This window comes from Emydura macquarii, unplaced genomic scaffold, assembly GCF_026122565.2.
Source record: "Emydura macquarii macquarii isolate MOO-44397 ecotype Brisbane River unplaced genomic scaffold, CSIRO-AGI_Emac_v2 contig_2676, whole genome shotgun sequence".
Classification (NCBI taxonomy): domain Eukaryota; kingdom Metazoa; phylum Chordata; order Testudines; family Chelidae; genus Emydura; species Emydura macquarii.
The window spans coordinates 30,216,964-30,236,560 of NW_027132813.1; the positions used below are offsets into that span (position 1 = coordinate 30,216,964).

Below are 19,597 nucleotides of genomic sequence, written 5' to 3' on the forward strand. Positions count from 1 at the left end.
AGTACAAATAAAGGAGGGTCACATTAATACCACCCTATACTGAAAACCAACTGACCGCAATACATATCTTCATGCCTCCAGCTTTCACCCTGGACACATTACACGATCCATTGTCTACAGCCAAGCCTTAAGATACAACCGGATTTGCTCCGATCCCTCAGACAGAGACAAACAGCTACAGGATCTCCATAAAACATTCTTAAAACTACAATACCCACCTGGGGAGGTGAAGAAACAAATTGACAGAGCCAGACGGGTACCCAGAAGTCACCTACTACAGGACAGACCCAACAAAGAAAACAACAGAACCCCACTGATCATCACCTACAGTCCCCAGCTAAAATCTCTCCAACACATCATGAAAGATCTACAACCTATCCTAGCAGATGATCCATCTCTCGCTCAGGCAATGGGCGGCAGACCCATCCTGGCTTACAGACAGCCCCCCAACCTGAAGCAAATACTCACCAACAACCATACATCCTACAAGAAGTCTAATCCAGGAACCTATCCCTGCAACAAACTCCGTTGTCAGCTCTGCCCACACATCGACTCTAGTGACAGCATCACTGGTCCTAACCACATCAATCACACCATAAGGGGCTCATTCACCTGCATATCCTCTAATGTTATATATGCCATCATGTGCCAGCAATGCCCCTCTGCCATGTACATTGGCCAAACTGGACTATTACTACGCACAAGGATAAATGGACACAAATCAGACATAAAAAATAATAACATCCATAAACCAGTTGGAGAACACTTCAATCTCCCAGGACACACTATCTCTGACCTGAAAGTTGCTATCCTATCACAAAAAAACTCCAAAAACAGATTTCAAAGAGAAACTGCTGAGTTAGAAATGATCTGCAAACTTGACACATTCAAACTGGGTTTAAACAGAGATTTGGAATGGCTATCTCATTACAATTTGCTCCTACTCAATGGTTGTCATTAGACCTCAAGTACCTGGCTTTCATCCACCTACCCCATTGTTTTCTATGCCTTTGGATATGTATATGTTACCTACTATATATATATGTTGCCTGTATTTGCTATGTTATGTCTACCAACTGCATCTGAGGAAGTGGGGTGCAACCCATGAAAGCTTATGCCTACAGAAATTAAATTTGTTAGTCTTTAAAGTGCTACACAACTCTCGTTTTTACCAAATACACAGATAACATAACCTCTCCACTCCTACTCAAGATCCCCCTGTTTATATACCTAAGGTTTTTCATTTGTCCTTTTAGCCACGGTTGCGTGAAGAGCCCATGTTCAGCGAATGGTCACTTGCTCAGATTGTTAAAGGGAGTTAGTTGTAGAACTGGGAATAAAACACAAATGTGGCTGACTTCTAGGTCCAGGTCCTTAATGTGTATAAATTGTCACAATCAGTGGAACTATAACAATGGTTCCTAGTTCCCTGGCCTAATCACTAGACTACACTTCTTTCCTATAAACTTAGATCCAAACATTAAAGCTAAACCTTGCTTTTCATCTCAGAAAGCCTATGCAACACTGTAGTTTCACTGAATTAAGGAATTAAATGGAATTTAAGGGGCACATGGGTCTTGTTCAGGTTGTCTGAAGAGGATTAATTTCACCCTTCATTCCTACAGTTGTGTTGGAGGAGCCCTACTTGGGAAAGTGGCAGTGGTGCAACTTCTTCACCTGAGGTTTCAACCAAAGTGCTAGCCAACCCTAACATAGGTTTAATACCTCACTGCTTAACAGAAGTGCACAGATTTTAGAACTTAAATAGCAATAAGAGATCCTAATGGCAATTTGCAGAATAATTATGTTGATCACTTAATGTATTTTTTCATGTTAAGTGAATGAAAATGGCTTAATATATTTTAATGAAATTTTATATTAAAAGAGGTAATTGGGAAGGAATTCTCTCAGTTTTCAGGCATCTTTGAAAGTTTAAAATAGATGATCCAGTCAAATGTCTAATTCATTTTAGAAAAATGCCTTTTTACACAAATGAAAGTCATCTTGAACTGGCCAAAAATATTTCAGTCTGTCAGCTAAAGATAAAACTGCTTGAATTTTTTTTAAATCTTCCATTCTAAGTTCTAACATAGCTAAAGTATATATGATATGATAAAATAGAATTACAGAAAGATTATATAATCAGTGGAGCCATAACAATGGTTCCTAGTTCCCTGGCCTAACCATCTATGATTAAATCAGTCTAATATTACCAGATACTTCATTCTAAAGGAAACAACATAATTGGAAAAACCTAATTAAAAACTTCTGTTAGTCTATCTGAATAAACCTGTTCAGAGAGTGTTTGCTGTGTATCCATATACAAAACTTTGAAACAGCAAAATCTTAATGAAAAGTTTTTAAAGACTGTAATAAAATTGGCTTGAAGAAATCCAGGATTGTGACTGGCTATATTAATTTGCAGACTACATGTTTAGTTAGTACTGCTGCATGGTTTGGAAATCTGTTTTCAGATAGGGGGATTTCATCAGCGAAACAAACAAATACAAATCAACATTCTAAATATATATCTGAATAAATCAAGGGCTTTAATGTCCCCGAGAAGGATTTTAAAGCCTCTTTTAAATAACATCTCTTGAATCCCAAAGAAGCAGAATAGGAGGCATTTTTGAGAGGCTAGCCTCTTTAGGCAGTCAGAGGTACAACTACTGAGATTTACAATTCCAGAGGGTCCAGTCAGCATAGTCATGCACCACTGACTTCCCACATAAGCACTCTCAAAGCAGGTCTTAAATGGGATTTAAATGGTACATGCAGGTTTACACAGCAACACAATCTGGAGACTGTTTGCAAAGGCTGTGGAAGAACCTAATCAACCTGAGCCTTATCAGATGAATCAAGGTTTCCTGGACTCTTTGGGTGAAATTCTGGCCCTTTGGAGTTTTGCCACTGACTTCAATAGGGCTAGGATTTCATCTTCTGTTTTGGGTGATATTTTAGAAAAATAATTTGTCATGGTATTAGGGCAAATTCAATGGAGAAAACTCAAGATGCTGTCTAGTATCAAGTTTTCTGTTGTTATGTAGGCCCAATGAGGAAAGAGGCCTACATTGTCCCTTTATAGGTGTATGATCAAAATGGATTTACATCCATTCAGAGAAAGGAAGCTCCAGAAGTGGAGGCTCCTTTGCCCAAACCTGACTGCTCTCTCATCTCTTGTCTGTATTAGAAGCCCTTTCATAGTTCTTAGCATTTTATAGGATTTTACAGGTTCAGAGCAGAGCTCCCATTGACCTCAATTGCAATTGTAAGTGCTCAGCACTTATGGAAATCAGACCACAGGAGTGTCAGGTTGTCTGCCCAGAAAATGAGGAACACACAATTAGGAACCACCTGTAAAGTGTTAATCTTAAGTGACTTGCCCAGCATCACATAGAAATGTGGGGCAGAGACAGGAATAGAATCCAGTTCTCCAGAGTGGCCTGCCACTGCCTTAACCTCAAGACCACCCCTTCCTTTCCTGCAATTCCCTGCTTCATCCACCAGACACCTTCCCGCTTTTGCAACAAATGAATCAGTAGTCCTACAGACGACAACCTCATTCATTATCCCACCCTGATTCATTCCCATTGGACTTCCCTGACATCAGGCTGACTCCCCCTGCCAAATTACAAATCTCTGCTCTAAAGCAAGGAAGTGCTACAGCTTCCCAAAATGGCTTTATGAATTTCTTGAACATGGACAAAGGAACGTCTCCTCCCCCAACCTGGTTCTGAGAAATGGCTGAACTATTTTAGCGGAAACTTTGAAAAGAAAAATTTCGGCCGAGGCAGACACCCAGCATAGAATATTTCAACCCCAACAGCTTAAGATTGGCAAAGTTATAAGTAACTGAAAAGAATTTCTTATAGTGGTAAGTGGGACAACCTAAACTATAGGTGGCACTGCCTATAACAAACATTGTGTTCAGTGACACATTCCATGGTCACCCTAATCCACCATTGGGAATGTTGGCTTCACAAAGAATCCAGTACTGGGCCTTTAATTTCTCTAAAATTATAGCACATGCCCCTTATTACATTTCTGACACATTTACATATTTGTCTAGATAGTTAGTGAAACTGTGGCAAAAAAAAAGTGACACACTCTATACGAAATAAGCCTGATTGACTGCAAATGCTGAATGGGCCTTCAACTTATGAATTTCTTATGAATTTCTCACTCTGGGCCTACGAATTTCTTCCTTAATGTTGTTTCCTTTTATAAAGTACTTCAATTAATATTTATTATTTAGCATAAGGAGATAATTATTTAATGGCAGAGCTTATGAATTAAGATCTGGGAAGCATCTGCTAGAGACCTTTGAATGAATCAAAGTGCATAGGATCTGATTCCAAGGTGCTGAATATAGAAATAGAATGGCCATGAAAATAAAAAAGATGAGGTTATCCCTTCAACCTCAAATGACCTCATAAAACATAAATTACAAGTCAACCAACATTTCTGAAGCATAATATGCATAAAAATATAATCTACTAGAGAAATCATGAAATAGACCCATTCAAAAAACAGTAAAAAGTGATCACAGAACATGCAGTCAAGAGATATTATTCTTCCTCAGCACTTAACATTAGACTGGAGACTAGAGGAAGAAAGAACATTCTGAGCTCACCAACCAAAATTAAAGAACTGAAGAAGACCTACGAGGACATTTTGAATGTCTTTGTGGGAGGGGAAGGGGAGAGGATGGGGAGATTTTCAGAAAACATAGGTGAGACAGATAACTCATTTTCATTTAATGGGCCAGATCCTTTTCTGATATAAGAGTCTGAACCTTATTTATGGAACTGCTTTTGCCTACAGTAGCTGTGAGTGGCTGCCACTCTCTGCTGAAGCCAATGGTGCTATGCTGATTTACAGTAGCTGAATATCTTACCTATTAATGTGTGGAAATTCAAGTTAAGAGGCAAGCTATTCAGTCTTTGCAATGATTAAACTTTCCTTTCTCATAACGTACATACATGCATTTGTCTGTATAAAATAAAAATATGTTCCAATAGTACTATCATGCTGTAAAATATAATGAACAGAGAACCATTTTCATACTGAAAAGAGTATTATATATAGTTAAATTGTACACAAACATAAAACGTTCAATATTATAAAAAATCCAATTAAATGTTTAAATAGTACACAAGATCATCAGCTAGTGTAAATAGGCCTAGGTCCATCAATGGAGTTAGGATGACTTATGCCAGTTGAAAATCTAGCCCTATCAATTTAAAATATAACAGCGATACATTTCTGACAATTTACAGTCTTTATTGACTGGTTTTGTAAAGCAAAAGTCTGAGAAGTGCAGTAATCACCAAGAAATACAATGACTAAATTGTTGTCTTATAAATTCATGATAATACATTACATTAAGGCAAAAAGTCAGACTTGTGCGTTCAGGGCATGATTGAAAGCCCATTGAATTGGATGGAATGAATTCATTGTCTCCAATGAACTCTTGACCAGCCCTTTACAGAAGAGACATAAGTATAACATCAGAGAGAGCCATCCAGAAAGCCCCTAATCAGTTTTTAGTTCTAACAACAGCTGAGTAAGAAGTTGATTCAAATAGAACTGTGCCTATCTGTAGAGCTGTGTAAATTTTTCAGTCTAATAACTTCACAAAAAACACCCCCAAAGAATTTGAGGGTGACCAAAACTATGCATGAATTCAAGTTGACATTTTCTTAACAAACGATGTTGTTTCAAATCGACATTTTTGTTTCAATGTTTTGTTTCATTCCTAGCCATTTATGTTTAGAATATTGTTTCACAATGACATTCAAAATGTTTTGTTCAACCTGAACAAAACACCTTATGTTTTTTATTTCAGCTTTTTGATTCAAAATTAAATTAGGGATTCCCCTCCCCCAGAGTTTTTGGTTTAGTAACCAAAAAAAAAAAAAAAAAAAAATGTATTCTCTCTGCTCTTCCTCTCTGACCTATAGTCTTCGCCTTCCCTCCCTTGGAGGAGGAGCCTCTTCCGCTCTCAGCTTCTCACCCAGTCCCCAGCCATCACAATCTCTCCTGGGCAATGCAGTGTCAACCTCTGAGAAAGAACTGGGGCTTGAGCAGGGGCCTGCTTGGCAATCTTTACATTGCCTAGCATAGGCATGACCCTCCTGGGTCATCAAGTCTAGTGCTCTGCTTTTGCAAGCAGTCCTGTCATTTAATCCTATTCATAAATATATCAAGTTCCATCTTAAAACAAGTTCAGTTGTTTGCGCCCACTAATCCTATTAGGAGGCTCTTACAAAACCTCACTCTTCTGATAATTAGAAACTTCCTTCTAATTTCCAGCCTAAATTTATTCATGGACAGTTTATACCCATTTTTTCTTGCACAAACATTCTTAACTTAAAGGGTTCTTCTCCCTCCTTGATGTTTACCCCATGATGTATTTATGGAGAGCAATCCTCTCCACTCAGACTTTGTTTGGTTAGGTTGGTCATAGGCAGCTTTTTGGCCCCAACCCCTGAGCCAGATTTTCAGAAGGAGTAAATCATTTTAGCAGCATTGAAATCAATTCATCTGGGAATCTGGAATACAGCAATGTAACCTGTTACTGCTTACTTATAACTAGTCCCTTCAATTTTTGTGAAAGAAAAAAAAGATAACATAGATTCCAGAGGGAAAAAAAAGACAGCTAAATATGTATAGCTAAATATCTTTCCTCACATATCAAAATAAACAAAGAATGTTTAAAAATGCACTTCAAAGGGACAACAGGAATTATCGTTGGTTAAAGGCTCAGAATAATGGCCAGAAGATCTAGATTCTAGTCCTCCTTTTGCTCACAGCTGCTGGAAGTCACTTAAGGTCTGTGAATTAAATTCACCCATGCAGAGAAGACTAATTCAAGACCACATCATACTATTTAAACTCCACAGCAGAAGGCCTTGTATGGTTTTCTTACACTGGCATGGAATTGATTGCCTATGCCTCTATTTCCCCATGGTCAGAAGGAGAACACTGATCTACCCTTGCGAATTTTATTGGTGATTGTTATGAATCAGTCAACTACTTGATGAAAGACATCCTAGAAGTGCAAAATGTTATTAAAGAGCACAGTGTGTACCAGTACATTGGTATAGTTTGTCAGCAGGTATATAAAGGCTGCTAGATATCAGGACTACATTTACTGTCTCTAGTTCCTGCAGCTCATGCATACTGCTGTTCTCCTTGACTGATAATCAGCTCTTGCTGCACTGCAGCTTTCTATCGGTTCTCTTCCAGCAGAACACTAGGTAGGAGCTACACAACTAGCTGTTGCTTATATCATTCAACACACCAGCATATTGCTCAGTTGCCTACTCTAACCCGGGGGAAGCTTTACAGGGATAAACCTACCCCCTCACTGACCTGAAGCACTTAGCCAGTGTTTAGAATATTCCTTCTTTAAGACATTTTTTCTAGTCATTTCTCCTCCAAGCCTTAAAAGAAAGGGTGGTGGGTAGCTCCCCTCCTACCAATTAATGAACAGACTCTAGCACAATGGGAAAATGCTAATCTCTTCCCCATTGTGGAATTATCCTCTGCTGAGCTCTCCTGAAGGCTTCCAAAAAGCACCAACAGGTGATTTTGCAACAGCCCTAATCAAAATGAGTCAACACTGATTTCCCTTCAGGGGAAAAATGTTTCAAATGAATGTTCTGTGCAAGAAAAAATAGTTTTACATAAACTACAATATAGTTCTGTTTCTTCTTTTTCTCTTATGTGTCACCCTCACCCTTCCTTTTTTAAATAGGTATAAGAATGTCTCCAAACTGAAAAGGTCCCTAAATCTTGATATCTACCCTATAATGAAAAATGTACCCAAATCACTATGTAACAGTTAAATGTATTCTAACAGAGGGGGTAAATGATGAGTGACCTATTTTCAGGGTTCCAAATTATGGTGTTTTATTTTGTATCTGGAGCTAAGGCCCTGATCCCCCAATCAGATCTGCATGGGGAGAGCCTTTCACTTGCAAATCCCTATTGACTTAAATAGTAGAATCATAGAAGTGTAGGACTGGAAGGGAATCTCAATAGGTCATCTAGTCCAGTCCCCTGCACTTAAATCAGGACTAAATAATAACTAGATCGTGCCTGACAGACATTTTTCTAACTTGTTCTTAAAAACCTCCCTCGAGGAAGATTCCACAGCCTCCCTAGGCAATTTGTTCCAGTGCTTAACCACCCTGACAGTTAGGAAGGTTTTCCTAATGTCCACCTAAACCTACTTTGCTGCAATTTAAGCCCATTGCTTCTTGTCGTATTCTCAGAGATTAAGGAGAACAATTTTTCACCCTCCTCCTTGTAACAATCTATTATGTACTTGAAAACTGTTACCATGTCCCCCCCTCAGTCTTCTTTTCTTCGGATTAAACAAACCCATTTTTTTTCAATCTTTCCTCATAGGTCTTGTTTTCTAGCCCTTTAATCATTTTTGTTGCTCTCCTTAGGACTTTCTCCAATTTGTCCACATCTTTTCCTGTCCAGAACTGAACACAATATTCCAGCTGAAACCTTATCAGTGAGGAGTAGAGTGAAAGAATTTCTTCTCGTGTCTTGCTTCCAACACTCTTGCTGATACATCTCAGAATGATTGCTTTTTTCTTTGTAACCGTGGAACATCTTGCTTGCACAAGGATCAATTTGCCCTGATTCAGATGTAATATTGGGGGCCTGCGTGTGTTGGCTGTGATTGGTTTAGGGTTCTCTGGAATTCTAGAGCACTCCAGTTCTGGAAGACATTAATATCATAGGAGTAAAGAACACAAGATGCATTTGATTTGGTGACTTCTATAATATGTTCCTATTTGCTAATTTCATTTTCTCATCTTCCTCTACAGCTTAGTTATATTGAGCTGATAATTGCATGACTATATATAAACATATTCCTTCCCATTTATGCATCTTTATACTAATAAAGATATTAAACTGAACAGAAAATATCCTAATATAAGCATAGTTAACTACAAATTAAGAAAAAATCATGAGCAGTGTCAGGAGCAGAAGAAAAGCTTTTTAAGAACACATCTATGTAATCTGGATCAGGGGTGTCTATGATACATGATTTATATGTTCTTATGGGACTACAGGTTGCTCAGGCATTAGACTGATATTGCCATTTCATTACAGGCTCATGCTTTTGAAAGGCTGAAAACAGAGAGCCTACCTTTTTGCACATGTATTGAATTTACAGACAGAAACTCATATATGCAGAATCTCCATGTATCTTTTTGCCTTCTGGACCTACATTGCCTGAAACTATAGCCATGACAGACACATAGAGTTCATTTCAACTGCAGGCATAGGTTTCAAATTCGGACCATTTGCGTGCACTGACATTTTTTGTCAATTCTGTAAAGAATATCATATTTGGAGATCACCAGTGTTAATACATTTCTTTTGGGATATTATTCTTTGCACAGACTGTTTGTTGCCTGGTATTATGACACATGGAGCCTTGAGTATCAATCTGATTTGATTTCAGACTCCTTACAAATATAGGAAATAATGGTGAGGCCAAGGATTGGTCAAGGGGACTTTTCAGGCACAGATCACATCCTTTATATTCAGGAGTGGTCAGGTCAGCTGCCTTCATGGCACCATCCTTAGACATGGTGAAAAGGCAGGGCCTGAGGTTGAGAAGTCTTGAAGTACAGCTTCATTGTACTCACACTGCCAGGAGCCAAGAAGGGACAAGGGAACCAGGGCTACATGTAGCAGCAGCATACGGCCTCAGTGCACATGGCCCAGTGTCTCCAACAGATTCTCCTACATCTGTGAGATTTGAGGGTGTTCTTGAGAGGGACAACCTTCTACTTCTCCAAAATGTATTCAAAGGAAATTCCAAGAGGGAATCCTCACAGCCTCCCTCCCGCCCCTGGAGTAGGTTTTTGCATAGGAGGGGAGACCTTCCTCCCTGTCTCCACATGTAATTAATGTCTGTCAAAGCATATTGGTCAGTTTTACAGTGTGATATTAGCACCAGGTTTATCTCCAAAATGCTCTGTATCATGCTATGTGCAGCAATATTTTCATGTTTGTCAAAATGCAGCAACGGTTGCACATTCTTATCTGCAAGCCTCTGAATCATGGGTTGGCATTCTGCTTATAGCTGTTTATCCAGCTTTGAAACACTTTGGGATCTTTTTATGAAAAGTGCTGCAGAAGTGCAAACTGTTAATAATTATTATCATAGAGATTAAGGAAACAGTAACAGCAATCACAACTGAAACAAATCATCAGCAGCAGATGGAAAATATTTTCTTGTTTGTATAGAGAATATTCAATGGTTCTACTCTAAAAACGGGATCCTGTGAAGAAAAAATGTGGAGTTCGATGTTTATTTTCTCTTGATTATTTCTGCACAGCAAATGTAATCAGTTTACAAATAAAAAGTTGTTTTTTTCCCCTAACTACCAGCCCTGAAGTGTCAAACTGGGATTTGACATTCAAGCTGGGTTCTTTTCTTACCATGTATCATTACCTACAATATCGGTTTTAAAGGAAGGATACCTGAGTGATCACACTGCCTTCAGAGGCATGGCATGGGTGAGACTGAATAGCCCTCTAACTGAAATGTAGTAAAAAGAAGGGAGCCCAGCTTTCTCTCGCTCAGCTGTCTTGGCTCTAGAAGGTCACAGAAGTAAAAGCAGAAATATTTCTCATTTAAGTAGGTAGATGTACTCTGACTATACACAGGAAACATATCTAATACATAAGAAGGAGATATTTTTACAAACTCACTGGTCTTTTTGAAATTTTGTTATGTCTTCTTGTCTCCTTTGTTCTGCAAATTTCTCTTTTGGTTTTTATCCTATTTTAGCTCTGGTCCTGAAAACGTTAGATCAAATAGCTAAGTCAAGTCTTGACCTATTTCATAAGTCCACCAAAGATATCATTCCTTTTCCTGCTGACATCTTATTTTAAGTAGTCTTTTTCAAGTGATTTACCTTTAACTGATTGTTAATCTGAATTTTCACAAGTTTTGTGGGCTGATAACTTTTTTTGCAGTTTATTTTTCTTCCTCTGTGTAGCAGTTGGCAATGGTAAAATGTTCAACTCTTATATATTTGTCAGTGTGGCCTTCCAACCTTTTGACATTACATAACAAATTAATGTCAAAGACTTGCATACTTATACCCAGATTAGCTCTTCTATTTTAAAGTTTTGGTACAGAACACTACTAACAGATTTCAGCTGAGTGGATACACATATCTTAGTTAGTGCAACACTGAGACCTAGGAATTGATTTAGCAACTAGTCTTAGAAAAACAAAATTAGAATTTAGGATTTTTCATTCTACAGTCATGCATTTGCAAAAGAAACAGAAGACTTGATTTTTTTTTTCCCACTAAGAAATTCCAGTGTGGAGAAATATACCCATAAAGGAATGTCATTCACTGTGTATGCACAAATGATTAATACTAGCCTGATCTCTGTCCAAAAGCAGCTATTCTCTTCTGCATTGTTAGTTTCCTTTCACCCTTGTAATCATGATTAACTATGCTATAATGAGGGAACACACACACAAAGCTCTGAGTGGTGGTGCATGCATGGAGAACAGGTGAAAGGTAACCTCCAGTGGTAGGAGGGAATCAATAAAGTAAAGTGTGAGTTACCTGTACCAGTCTGTAGAATCATTCATTTGAAGGCAATATATATCCTAGCAGAAATAATGGCTTGTTCTTGGGTGCATGTGGAAAATTCAGGCATTAAATCTGTTGAGCACCTAGAGACCTGGATCCAAACACTAAATATTCTAAGTTGCATCTTGACCTTTTTTACACCTTTCACATGTGCTTCTCTTCAGTTACAAAATGCTACAGTGAATGGAAATGTTGTCAATTAAGAAAAAAGGGTGTTGGTATCAACCTTTTCATGTGTAGAATTTAATGACATTTTAAGGTTAAAGTAAAAGTCAAACATTGATTTGTAGTGTCTGCCTTTAATGTGGCTAATGAACAGAGATTTCTACAAAAACCTTTTAATCCTTTTTAAACCTTTAGCTATCAAAAGACTTTCCCCCCCCCTCTTCATTACAAAAACTTTTTTTTCATTGACAAACTGTTTTAGGACAGAGAGGTAAAACTGAGTACAAATGTATTCCAATGTGAAACAATCCAGCAAAATCTGATTTATTTTAATTTATTTTATGTAAATCTTTCATGAGTTGCGTGAATGAAAGAAAGGTGATACAAATTGTGATCTTGTTATGCATGACCCTAGTTTTTTTTTTAATGATCAGTCTCAGATAAATGTTATCAAGCTTTTTCTCATCTTGATAATGAGATTATATTTTTATTTGGTTTATAATTCTACATTATCATATAAAATGGTGTGTACAAACCAAGAGTTAATCTAATGGAAGATAATGAAGGAACTGTATGCAGGAGTCCTTACTTATTTATCAAGCAATCTGAGCTAGTGTGCTCATATCAGCAGTAAATTAATAAAAGATGAGCCAATGAAATATCACAGCTTAATATTTCACAATGTGTCACATAGCAAGGAGGACCAGACTAACACCTGAACAATAATTCATCTCACAGCAAGTTTTGCTTGATATCATTAGAAAAAGCATAAATCATCTGTCACACAAAAGGTAAGGAACAATGCATATTTACCTAGAGCCTGATCCATCACAGTTTTATGCATGTGCTCAGCTTTACAATGATAATTCCACTGAAGTCACTGGGACTACTTGCAGTGTGTGAAGACATGTCTTTGCAGGGTTGGGGCCTCTGGGTGTAAAGTTTTCATATATTTTTGTCACTCTCCTTATAGTGCTAAAACTAAGCATTTGCATTAAGTGTTGCAGGATCAGGGTGTGACGCTGTCTGGATTAGGGGTGACTGATATCAATATTGCTAAATTACAACAGACCTTGCAAAATATGCCATGTAAAGTATCATTGGAAAAGTTATGATTTACTGAACATGACAAACTCATCTATGTGTGTATCATCTTTATATTGCAAACTATGAATGTGTGTGAATATTTCTGTATCTAAAACTTGTGCTGTGCTACTGCGTGATACTCCCAACAGATTAGCTTTAGCACTGACTGAGGGCCAGTCAAGGGCCATCAGTTATACAATGTGCCTAGGCAGAGAAGCTAGGAGCGATGCCTATGAGTCATCAGCACATGTAGGGACATGCCTGTGGACAGGAACTGTAAGAGCTTTTCCCTGCTTATGTGTTAGAAGCTTGTATTTGAAACACATGATGTACAAACCACATAGCAGAAATTATAAAATGCAGCTTCACCATCTCCATGTTGTCTTCATTCCTGCTTCCTACCTCTGGATTAACTACTCTACATCTGAAGCTGTGAAACAAAGGACTGAGACCCATCCAGGTACTGGATGTACTTCACAGGAACTGTACAAGCCTGCAAACTCTAATACCATTAAGAATCTGATATAAATGGATTTTGAAGTAATTTGTATGTATCTGATTGCTTTAACCATTTATCACTTCTCATCTTGTTTGTTTCTTTCCTTTTAAAAGAAACCTTTAGTTTTAGTTACTAAAGGATTGGCTGGCAGTGTGATATTTTGGGTAAGAGCCAAATCAATATTGATCTGGTAATATGGCTGATCCTCTGGGGATCAGGAGAACTTTTTGTAAAGGGAATTGAGTTTTAAATAACTTCTCTTTACTGGACCTAGTTGCTGATTGGGAGCCAGAGACTGAAATGCAATAAAGGGCACTGTGTAACCTCTTGTTTTAGCTTCTTGATAACCAGTGTGGGGAATAAGAAGCACTGTCTGTGACTGGTTGGTGAAACTAACTGCAGTGTTAGCCTACAGTTTGGGAGAATCTGCTTTTCTTTCTGCAGTCTGCCCTGACCTTGGCATTTTCAGGTTGGCTACGCTATGCACATATGGTTCACACAGGTCTGTAGGTTGTAAGATCTTTTGGGGTGGGGACTGTCTTTTTATTATGTGTGTGTGTAGCACCTAGCACAAAGGGGCCTTATCTCTATGTGCTACTTCAGTACAGATACTTCATGACCTCAGCATTTTCAGTGGTTTCATTCAAATAAGTCCTGAAAAGCTCAGATGTTTATCTGAACCTTTCTGTAAATAAATTAAACACTTTGAAGTCTTCCTTTTCCCTCTCAAATCCACTTTGCTGCGTCCCATTTTTCTTACTTTTTCCCTGCCTCCTTCCATGCCTCCCAACCCATCTTGCTTCCCCAGAAAGCAGTCATCTGTTTTAAAAAAACAGTATAACCTCTGAACTAAATCAAAGCCAATTGGCAGATGTCAAAGGCATCTATGAAGATGAAAATGTGACTGAGGTTGTTCCAATGCCATCTTCTCAAAAATGGAAGGACAGAGACAGGTTGGTATTTGGTAAGACTGTTAATGTCAAATGATGGCTTCTTGTGCAGAAACTTCAATGCCATATTATTAAAGGCTGGTGGTGCCCTGCCTTCTGAATGGGAAATATAAAAAATTCTTGTCAGTAATGAATCCAAAATCTCTCTGAAACCCTTTGCCAGTTCTGAAGGAATAGAGTCCTCTTCACAAATAGTTGAAAAGAACTCCATGAACACAATCAAGACCTCAAAGCTTGATAAGCATCATCCCAAGAAGATGCTACTGTTATAAACTCCCTTGTATCCAATCTCAGCCTGTACTTGAACAATGTGATCTACATTGAGAAAGAAAATGTATGATGGTGAAAAAAACTTGACTCTGTTGTAGCATTAAGGTATTTCAGATTCACTAGACTACCTGTGACTCTGAATAGTTCTGCTGGATGAGACCTTGTTGATGCTTTAGCAGGAGCAGAGAATAACTCCTTTGTCATAGCCACAGACCACGAATATAAAACTTCTCATCTGTGCGGTTGATCTGGCTAGGAGTAAATTTTCTGACCCTTCTCTTTTTCATTTTATCAGTTGCAAGTAATTGAAAAATCACAGTGTCCTGTGAGGATGATACAAGACAGTGTCTATGTACCAGTCTCTGAATATTTGCATAGAAAAGTTTGCCATGGAACTATATTCCATAAAGCACTGTTTATGAGTGGTTTATAGATAATTACAGCATCCTCCTAGCTCAAACATCTGGAGCTGAATTGTGTCCATCAGCCTACTTCAAAGGACCATCAAAAAGTTCTTCTCACAACCAGAAGTGAGAATAGGACATGAACCTGGACAGCAGCAGCTGATGATCTCGCCAAAACAAAGATTTTCTTTCTATCCTCAAGACAATTTTCAAATTTGCCACCAATCCATGAGTTAAGTCTGATTTAACCATCTGCAATAGATCCACAGTTAACTTGGGAGCAATGATTTCCAAGCTGAACATGCAAAAACAATCATCAAAATAGACACTGACTCCACCAGGAACAATATCTTCATGATTCCATTCAGTACTGATTCTAGTACCAACATAGAAAACACCTTCTAATCTTAAAGTAGTGACATGTAATTACAGCTGGTTGAATTATTTGTTGCAAATAATTTATCCAATGAATTTTGACATTTTGCATAGAATGAATTATTCGTAAGGCTTCTTCTTCAATTTGCTCTAGAGAAAGTAAAATAATTTTCTATGAATAACTCACTTAACACACTTTTTTCTCATCAAATATTGAATAAATTACTTGTGATTTTTTTCCCCATGTTTCAACCAATTCATCATGAACTAGCTCTCATATTCATGGGAAATAATGCAGAATTATTATGCATGAAGAAGATATTTTTTCTCTTGACCACACTTCCTGTGTGTGGCTCCAATAGGGTTGCAACAACATGTACTATATTGCCATGTTGTTTTATCTGAGGGGATAACACAGGGCAGCATTGTGGATCAGAATCCAGTGCTCTCAGTGAACCAGTTTATTGCCCTTTGGGTTTGATCTTAATCCCATAGATGTCAATATGGATTATTATGCTTCAAGGATATAAATAATGAAGGCCTAAAGTCCTTCAACTCTAATGTCCATCAACAGCCTAATGTCCGTCAACTCTACAGTATTTTGGAGAGTACCTTATCCAATTTAGGCAGGCAACTATAATGACTGACAAAGAATCTGGCAAAGTCTTTAGAGTTAATGCCTTTTTTCTTCAACTAGGGAAATGAGATCTTTAGTCTTGACTATTTGTGATGATTGAATTTTCTTTTCCAGAACAGCTTTCCACTGAAAAATGCAATTTTGTCAGCATCGACATGTTCCCAGAGTTTGTGTCAGTTTCAATGAAAGTTTTTGATGGAAAAATATTGAAATATTTCATTTTGACAATGTCCTTTGGATTCATTTCATATTGACATTCAAATTATATTTAATATTATATATGATATTTAATATAACAAGTCTAAGGAAATGTTTCAATGGTCTCAAATTTGTTATTTACATATTTACTGAATTTTTGTTTTGTGAGAAATTTTGGCTTTTTGTTCCAAATTGGAAGGGAAAAAAAAATCAGACTGTTGGATTCCTAATGGAATGGAAATTCTGGGTCCTGATCAGCTCTAGTCATAACCTTTATTTTCTCTCTCCCCAGCAGTGTGCACAAGGGGAGGCAAGCAGGGGCAAGGGCCCACTCAATAATCATCTCTACCACTGCCCCCAGCCTCTGCCCCGTCTTCCCCTCTTTCTGTCAAGGTGGGAGTTGGGCTGTGTGTGACTGAAGAGATGTGCCTGGGAAAGGCACTGCTGCTAGCATTCCCACTGAGCCCCACTATAGAGAGCCTGGAGCAGGGAAGCTGGGATGGCAGCACAGCTCTGCCAGAGAGGGCAAGAGGAAGCCTGCTGAGTCCTGCCCATTTCTCAGGCTCCAAACACTTACTGGAGTTTGCAGATATCTGTGGTGCACAGAAGGGAGATTAGGACAATGGATGTGGGAGGCAGCAGGGCCCGAGGGCACTGGGGGGATGGGAGGGAAGCCTGGGGAGGCAGCGGCGGTCTTGGGGGTCGGGGAGACGGTGGAGCCCAGGGGCATTGGGTGGGAAGCCGGTGTTTAAAGTGTCCCCCCCAAAGTGGTCACATTTAAATCTTTGTGCATATTCCTGCTCCCATCCGAAAGAAGTGCTTCCAATCACAGTCTCTCCAACCAAAGTAAGAGGAAAGAGTCATATGCCTACTTACTGACCATTGCTTCCTCTCACATCTAGTGCTTTTACAAATATTTAAGCAGGTGAGAATCTGTTTGCTGCAACTGTTTTACTGATGCTCAGTGCTCCAGGTTCTCTGTATGTTGTTGAGCAAACTGCATTTCTCTGCTGTCTTGGGTACAGTTTCACATTTCACCTGAATGTTGGGGTATCATTGGAATGCAGTGATGCTGCAGCATACGCTGGGAATAAGCAGTGAAGACATTAAAGTACCATGGGTCAAATTCTACCATGGGTTATACTCATGAAGCCGTTTTGATCTTCATGGAGTATATAAGTCAGGTTTTAAGGTTAAAAATAGCTGAGAGCTACTTACTAAAAATGTAGGACTGAGAGAGCATGGAAAACCCACTTGATATACAAACTCTTTTTTTCTAGTTATCCAAGCTAATGATCCTTTTAGCTAAAGTCGGTAGAAAATGGGAAAAAACAAAAACACACAAACAAAAAAAAAGCAATCCCTGCAAATATGCTCTGCTTGTTCTGTGTGCACAAAGACTCTCTCTTTTCCTGACTGGTATATTAGAATTTCTAAGCATAAATTCATGAGAACTGGGAGCTTCTTTCTTTTCAGACTAATCCCTACTGGACAAATGGCAGTGATATTGCAATCATTTCCAAGTGAGTTCTGGAAAATGTGTATGAAGGGTTGAAAGCAAGTTCATCAACATTGGGATTTCTGACAAAAAGCTCACTGCAGATTTTCCACTATCTGCCATGCTGCAGCAATTGTCTGAACTATGTAGACTATTGTTATAAAGGGACTTAAGTAATTTGACCCAATTGTGAGATAAAAATCCCACTTGTCAGTTTCAATTGAAATAATAACTTTTTCTTAATTTGGGACGATGCAAGCTCTCATGCAAAATCTCACAATGACCTTGTAAATGCATAAGCTTGCCACTAGCTGCTACAAGAGAACTTTAGGGTTTAAATAATTGCCTCATTTATAGACATCACAATGCACACAAAATTGTATGACATTATATGATACTTTACATTAAGTTCTTCATGTTTGGAATTTTTCATATCTGAAATGTGGAAATTACAATCTTTTTAGATACTTAATCTAGTCTAAAATACAACAATTGGGGACATAATGTATATCTCTGTATATCTCTGAGAAAAGTCTCCTTTGGGGCACTTTTGGTCACACTGTTGCTATGGTTATAACTGATTTGCTAGAGATTTATTCCAATAAACCATAGTTCTGTGTCAAAAAACTGTACAGCTGCAATAATAAACATTACTGTTCCTGATCAAAGTGCATTAGATAGCAATTACTTGATCAAAAATTGATGTTATAGTAAAGAACACACTTTTTGAAAACCTTCTTTATAACTTCTGGGCTTCACTTTTTCATCTTTGTCTTGCAGTGAGCAGAAGATGTCAATTAAAAAAACGCCCAAAAATGGAATGTATCTGAATTACAAGAAAAAGTGCTTGAAAGTACACCGTCAAAAGCACTGGAGGAAACATAAGCGTTGTACACATTGTTAACTTAATTATTCTTTATCACATTTAATTTGCTATACCAGAAGAAATATTCAAATGAACCTTAATAGTCGTACATTGTTAAGGTTAACGTATTTATATTATATCATGTGTTGTGATTGCCAGAAATACTTCATAAATAACTAGTGCTTTACAGACTAACTGAATCAATATATTTACATAGCTACTTGCATGCTTTCTGGAATTCTTCTGATACAATGTTCAATAGACTGTTGGCTCAGTTTGTTCTACTTTTAACTATACATGTGAATAGAAAACATTCTTTATTCCTTCTCTCTTCAGTGATATACTTTCTGAAGAAAATGAAAGTCTGCACATTTCTATAGTGTATATTGTTTTTGATTATTTCTTTAAACACCCATTTGTACAACATACAACGTTCTCCCTGCACCACCAATTTTATGATGATTACTATTTAAAATCCATGATTGCCATAGTCACTGTTTTATTCCACTGTAACTTCTGTGCTAACAAGCTATAGCTTTGTAAGCAACAAAAAAAAAAAGGCAAGGGAAGTGTGAACTAAGCTGTCATTCTATCCTTAACTTACTCTTTTCTGTCTGTGTTTTGGTCTGTTTCAAAACAGTTGCTGTAATTGTAGCTGTAACTGCCTATAGGCATATTACAGTAAGTTAATAGGACACGGGCAACCTTCACTCTTAATTTCTGTCTAAAGTTAGATACTTATCATTCTTTGATGTTCTTTTGTATTTACTTTCTTTTTGGTGTCACTGATAGAGGTATATACCAGGGGTTTGGAATGTTGCTTTATTCAAGTCATCGATGCAGGTTGGAAGGATCCATCCATGAAATTTACTTCAAGTGAAAAGAGCATATGTAACAAACATTCAATAACATATAGAGCAGGGCTGTTCCTTGGCTTGTGCACCCATACATGGGAATAAAGGTGAGTAGAACCTCCCTTATGCCCTATCTGGT

General features: G+C 37.9%; 1 long non-coding RNA gene across 1 annotated transcript in view; it reads left to right on the plus strand.

Moving 5' to 3' along the window:
• LOC137164551 (uncharacterized) overlaps positions 1–19,105 on the plus strand; it is a 33,028-nt gene extending 13,923 nt beyond the window's left edge. Inside the window, exon 4 of the long non-coding RNA XR_010923100.1 lies at positions 18,520–19,105. This is a non-coding gene — a long non-coding RNA (uncharacterized lncRNA). The remainder of the gene's footprint in view (positions 1–18,519) is intronic.
• Positions 19,106–19,597: the final 492 nt, after the last annotated feature.